This window comes from Sinocyclocheilus anshuiensis, unplaced genomic scaffold, assembly GCF_001515605.1.
Source record: "Sinocyclocheilus anshuiensis isolate Anshui unplaced genomic scaffold, SAMN03320099.WGS_v1.1 scaffold1024, whole genome shotgun sequence".
Classification (NCBI taxonomy): Eukaryota; Metazoa; Chordata; class Actinopteri; order Cypriniformes; family Cyprinidae; genus Sinocyclocheilus; species Sinocyclocheilus anshuiensis.
This window is the reverse complement of record NW_015552843.1, coordinates 598,533-605,320: the sequence shown is the minus strand read 5'-3', so window position 1 is coordinate 605,320 and position 6,788 is coordinate 598,533. Positions and strand designations below refer to the sequence as shown.

The following is a 6,788-nucleotide window of genomic DNA, read 5'->3' as shown; positions in this document are numbered from 1 at the left end:
TATGTATATATAATTTTGTGAATGGTATCAAAGAAAAAGCAAGAAAATGCATTTGTGACGATAATTAGTTAAAAAACACAATATTAACTTTTCTGAAGAAGAAGAATTTACGTTTTCACAACAAAGACAGTTTGCACATATATTTGTCTTTCTTCTACTAAAATTAAGAGTAAAACACTAAAATTTATGAACATGTCATGTCAAAATACTGGAAATTTAAAGGATATTTTTGTCCAAAGACAAAAACCCGAGACTAAAAACTGCATATTAGAAACTCAGCAGCTGAGATGAGTAATATCAGACTCTCAAAGAGGCAGAAATCGATGACTGCGTCAGAAGTGCAGAAAGTGTATTGGTGTTGATGTATAATGTTACTTCTGACAACAATAGAGACTCAAATTAGGAGCGTGATGCAAACAGGAATGGTGAAAGGCTCAAAGTGAAGAAAGAGAAATTAGGTCTTGTATGAAAACATGTGCGTAGCAGCACCCAAAGCTGGATCTGTCACATTTATACCTAAACAGGTTTCTAATTCCACCCTGCTGTTGTGTTGGCTGGATGTTGGCTTTATGTGCCAGCTGCGGGGGATTGCCACACCGTCAGATGCTTCTGCCTGTTGTTTTGTACGATAAATATGTATTAATTTCTCCTTTCTCTGGTTCTGTTGTTCAGCTGTCTCTCTCTCAGCTGGTTGCGACTTCACGCTACCCGACCATGAGCCACACGGTGGGGTCTCCATGGCAACAACAGCTCCCCTCTCTGCTTTCTCCCTCCCCGATGGCATCGGCCCACCAGCTGTCACATGTCGTAAGTTTTCCACCCACATACGCACACACACACACTCAACACGAACACACAAATGTATATATGCTCTTTTAAAACAAAGCACAGAGATACATTCATGCAAAGGAATAAAACGCCTACACTCAAAACATATGGCATAGAAAAAAAACACAGCACATGCATTGTACACACCTGTACACCACAAAACCCAAACTGAACCTGTTGAGAGCAGCATTAAGGAATTTCATACTAAAATGAATTTTTAACATGTTAGAACTACAATTGTTCAATACCATTTTGCAGGCTAAAAACTTTGTATCAAACTGCAGAACTTCTTAGAGCACCATTAACTGTCCCATCGTTTTGACAAAATTAGCTGCACCATTATAATGTTTCATGCTTGCATAAGATCTACTGTAAGTGCCAGTTTGACTTTTTCTTTACCGCAAAAACTGGAGAGATAAACCAGAACTTTAAAACTTGATCTGGTTCAGCGAGTGTATGCCACTAAATTGGAAAATCATGCAAATGAGATTTAAGGTGACTGCAGCTCCACACTCATAATATATCCATCAGTGGTGCGGCGGATTTGTTCACTTGAGCTCTGAAGTACATTTAAATGATTCATGATTCACATGATCATCAACATTTTATGTACCGCAAGACTTTTCCACTGTCAGGCTTTACGTTTTCCTGATGATACACAAGAGTTGGCATCGACATGATACTGCTTTTGTAGGTAAACAATGGAGCGAGTGCATTATGGAGGAGGATCACATTATATAGAAAGATAAAAGTTCCCAGAGTAGCTACAAAGAAAATGTATTCAGATAATATTATATAATTTAAGTTAAATGAAAATTTGCTGAAAATGTATTCACCCTTAGGCCATCCAAGATGTAGATGAATTTGTTTCTTCATCAGAACAGATTTGGAGAAATGTAGCATTACATCACATGTGAATGGGTGCCGTCAGAATAAGAGTCCAAACTGCGGATAAAACATTGCAATGATCCACAAGTAATCCATGTGACTCCAGTCTATCAGTTAACGTCTAGTGAAGTGAAAAGCTGTGTGTTTTGTAATAAACAATTGTATAATTAAGGCATTTTAACTTTAAACTGTCTCTTCTGGCCAGAATCCATAATAGCACTTTCTCTATTGAAAAAGTCCATCCTCTGTTGCCCTCTCACATTAAAATCCATTGACATATTTGTTTAGAGCTGTATTGAACTGTTTTCTCTAGTAATCAGTGCATGATCTATGCATATTTCTCTTCTGATTCAGACAAGATGTCTTTTTTCACTGGAGAAAGCAATATTATGGATACAGGACTCTTAGCTGAAAACAATAGTTTGAAGTTAAAAATGTCTTGATGGATTTGTTTATTACAAACAAAGCTTTTACTGGAGTCGTATGGATTACTTGTGGATTATTTTGATGTTTTTATAAGCTGTTTGAACTATAATTCTGACGGCACCCATTCACTGCAGTGAATTCGTTGATGAACAATTGATGCAATACTGAATTTGAAGAAACAAATTTACCTTTAATTAGTGTAATGTATGAGAAATGCATGCTGAGAAAACTGGGCTGGGAACGGTTTGTAATGGTAATGTGCTTTTGTTATTTTAATGGAAATACAGTGTAGATACAGCCTGTATAGAGTGGGAACATGTCACACATTTTCACAAAGCTATCCACAGATATTATGTTAATCGTGTGTGGGAGCATGTATGTTTATGCCGTTGCCTTTAGTCATGCGGTGCATTTGACTATATGATAGTCTGTAAATAAAAATACAAAGTGCTTTGTTACCGCCTCCACAGTTGTTTAAGGCTGTTTGTGCCACACATGGGCTCTTCTGCTGAGATTAGGGAGGATATTTCTGCTATGCTCAACTTCCTGCATGTCATTTCTGGGTGATTCTGGGATGGTGTTAAATTATTCCCTGTGCATTTTTTTCTGTCTATGAATCTCCTGTTCCTATCTTCAAGTTAGAATTTCAAATTATTTTTGGATTTGGTTTCAGCTGACTTAAAAATATCAGTCTGTGTGGACAAAGATTTGTGAACATCCTGAGCTGTACCATTTTTAAAACACAAATGCAGAATGTTAGAATTCACTTGCAATTTGGCTGAAGTGTATACTTAAAAAGTGGCATTTTTAAGTATACTGCATAGCATGTGTATGTGTGTATAGTGTGCATGATTGAATGTGATTTTGAATGCATATACCAGCATGCCACATGTACATATATATAATGAGGATTGCTACCACACAAGCAATTCATGAAAAGTGGGCAGTAACATTATAAATGTGATACAAAGAGCTAAAGTTTGCCAGAAACTTACAAGCTAATAGATCAATATAATGTATAGTACAGTACTGTAAGTCTGTTATGCTCACCAGTGCTGCATTTATTTGATCCAAAATACAGTATAAACAGTAATATTGTGAGTAGGGCTGTCAAATCGATTAATCGCGATTAATCGCATCCAAAATAAAAGTTTGTTTACTGTATATGTATATATAAAAACACATACATACGTGTGTGTGTGTATTCATATTTATTATTTATGATTATAATTATAATTTATGATCATATGATTTATATTACATATAAATATAAATATATATTACAAATATTTCTTAAACATATACATGTATTTTGATCAATTTAATGCATCCTTGCTTAAATAAAACGGGGGAAAAATTAATTCTGACCACAAGTTTTTGAACAGTAGTGTATGTTAGTGAAACTTGTTAATTTAATTCGTTCATTAAATCCTTTTAGTAAAGGTATTTGTAAGGAGCAGCCTTACTTAGCCATACTTGGCATGAAGTATTTTGTTTTGTATGTCTGTCGTTTAGGAGTAGGTTTATCTAATATGATTTATCTAATATACCACATTATTAGACCACTGAGGAAAAATGCAAATAATTCCAAATAATAGCACAACAATATTGTTTTATGTTAAGCTATTCAGCTGTCAAGAAAAACTATAAAGAAAAAACGAGTCATTATTTCACAGACATAATAATGCAACAAAATATGCATTTCTATTTGTGGTAAGTTAGTAGTCTCAAACTAAACTATCTTATATTTGATTTGATGTCACTAAGCTTGAAAACTTAGAGAAATGAGTGTGTCTTCAAAAGAAACAAGTTTTGTTTCCAGGCAAAAAACAAAAGTGCACCTTGATTCCCAGAAACTGTGTAAAGCCAGCCAGTCAGTCAGATTAAAGTTTGCCTGATTGAGAAAATACTTGCCAATATTTTTAGCAATATAAATCAGACGGTCAATGAACAGACTGTTTGTGGCCTGTGGGTGTGCTGTCTGAAGCTAGGTATAGCTTATAGTAATAAGTAGAGTATAGAATATGCTGCAGTTGGTTTTTGATCAAGTCCTTGTGGAAGACTCGTTGTCTTCAGGCGTTTCATAAAGAACTTGAAGTTCTTGTAGAGTGTTTGGTTGTTAGGTTTCTGTTGGCTGTGGTATGTTATTTTTTTTGTGAAAGATTCCAATAATGAACTTTCCTGACTGATTTCGTCTCTGATCTGTTGACCTTTTTGTTGTCTTAACATTCTCATCTTCTTCCTAAACATCTGTTATTACCCTCAAACATGGATATTTTTTGAGGTTCTTTTTAGATTTGCTGATGAAATATTCTCAGTATTTTTCAGAGTCCTCACAGAGAGAGATAATCATATACTGAAGATTTATGAGCCAAAACTTAATCAAAGCCTCTGGGTTTTTTGTATTGCAGGATCTGCTGCTGAACTTCAGTCCAAAATGATTCTTGAATTTGTCTGTTTTTCTCTCTTTCTGCCTATGTGTGTTGATTTAAATTGAATCAGGAGCGTCCAGTTGCCGGCAGCATAGCTCATCTGGAACTGAGTGTGCAGGAGAGAGAGGGAAACAGAAGTGAGGAAGAGGATGAGATGCAGGAGCTGACCTTCACTCCGGTGCACGCCCCTGTCATCACCCTCGGAACACACTCTGCTGGGTGAGAACCATACAGACACACTAACAAATAAATCAGTTATACAGTGGCCATATTCTTCACTTTTGTAGCAATGTTTATTTTTTTCTCAGAAGTCCACTTATGTTCCTGGCACCAAACCAGCCTTAGGTTTATGCCTATTTTCCTTTTTGTAATTTTCTTGGCTGCATTTGTTTCTGTACTGTTTTAATTCTTAGAAATGTAAATGCAGGTACACTAAGTGTTAGCAGAGGTTAATGTTGTTCAACTAGGGGCCAAGTTGTTGAACATTGAATAGATGTTCAGATGTAAACACAGATATTATAATATGCTCATAGTTCTGACATCATCAACCAGAATTTTAAGATAAATATCTTTAGACTGATAGATGGTAGGTAATGGATGGATGGATGGATCACTACATGGATAGACAGGCAGATAGATAGATAGATAGCTAGATAGATAGATAGGGCTGTGGGACATGAGCAGGACAGTTTTATGGCGAATGGCGTAAATGATTTTAATTTATGGGCTCGAACGGCATGAATCCAAAAGCATGGTCACAATGTAACATTTGCCTGCTAACAAATTATTTATCTTATAAACAAAGCTTTGTACCTTACTTGTGTTGTAATACTCACATAAAATGTTTCATGATATGAGCAGCAGTGTGTTTTGCCCCACGCGCCGCAGTTACGTTTGGGATCATTTTATTTTAAATGCCGATAATATCAATTGCAAACATTGTGATTGTTTTTTAAAATACAATAACCATGAAACCATTTAAAAAGACGCATTCAGAGGTCTTTGTTACAGGATATAAAACAGCCAACAAAGTAAAATTATCCCAAACTACGGTGCGCTCTCTTCGTTTTATCAAATGATCATTATCATCTATTCATAGCCTTTTATTTAAACTAAAAACCCTTTCATTGTGGTGAGAAAGCTGGCGTTTTGAGTTGCATTTGCATTACCTGTCATGACGGTAACTATCCCACTGCAATAGATGTATTTTGCAGTATTGAGGTTAACAATTAATCAATTAATTGAGTGTTAATTTAAATGACAATCGATCATGGGAATGATTGAACATTTGCATGCCTATTATAGACTTTATGTATACAGACAAGCTGATGGATGATGGATAGATGGATGGATGGATAGATAGATAGAGAGATAGAGCATTGTCTTTAGAACATCACTCTGTATCCCCATCATGCACGAATTTGCTGTTTTCTCTAATGCCAGTTTCTCTCTCAATATCCCTCTCTGTTGCCATTGCTCCATTTTCAAGACACCAGCACATTTGTTTATGTCATGTTTATTTGAGCTGAAATATTTCAGGGCCCTGTCTGTTTTTATATGTGGACTTGTACTGTCCTTTAAAAGTGGCAACAGTTTTGCTGAAGCCGTGAGTTGAGATGGCCATTTAGAGTCTGTCGGAGTGCAGAGTTGTCATTCAGGAGCTGTTCGGTGTCAGTGCATCATCTGATTCTGACCAAAGACAGTTGACAGGCCAACATTATTTACATCTGGAACTGCAGACTCACACGGTACAAGGAACCAACTTATGTAGCATGAAACTTTATTTAAAATGAGAACTCTAATTTGAGTCAGCTGTCATATCTGATTGAGACCTATGAAATTAAAATTGAAGTCTGAATACTAAACCAGCTGGAATGAATTAAGTTCTTACATTTAGACTGGAGGTGAATTCAAATGATATTTTTTCTATGTGAGGGACCTTAAGTTGGTCAGATCTTTTATGCCTGTATTTTATGAAGAGCTCAGACTATCACAGGCAAGGACATAAGTCCTTTTGATTTCCTGAGACATTATGATAAAACATTTATATAATACATCTCTTGATTCTTGTTCTGAGGGTTTTAAATGAGTTGCTGGTTTTGAGTCCAATTCCCCCTGGTCAGTTGTCATTATGAGAAACCAATTGTCATTGCAGGTCAGTTTTGCAATCAGGTTGTTAATAACTAGGACTATCCATGCAATTTGGATTGAAAT

The 6,788-nt window shown here is 35.8% G+C and overlaps 1 pseudogene; it reads left to right on the top strand.

The window, feature by feature from the left end:
- Nucleotides 1–6,788, top strand: part of LOC107667987 (nephrocystin-4-like) — a 173,342-nt pseudogene that overhangs the window by 127,173 nt on the left and 39,381 nt on the right.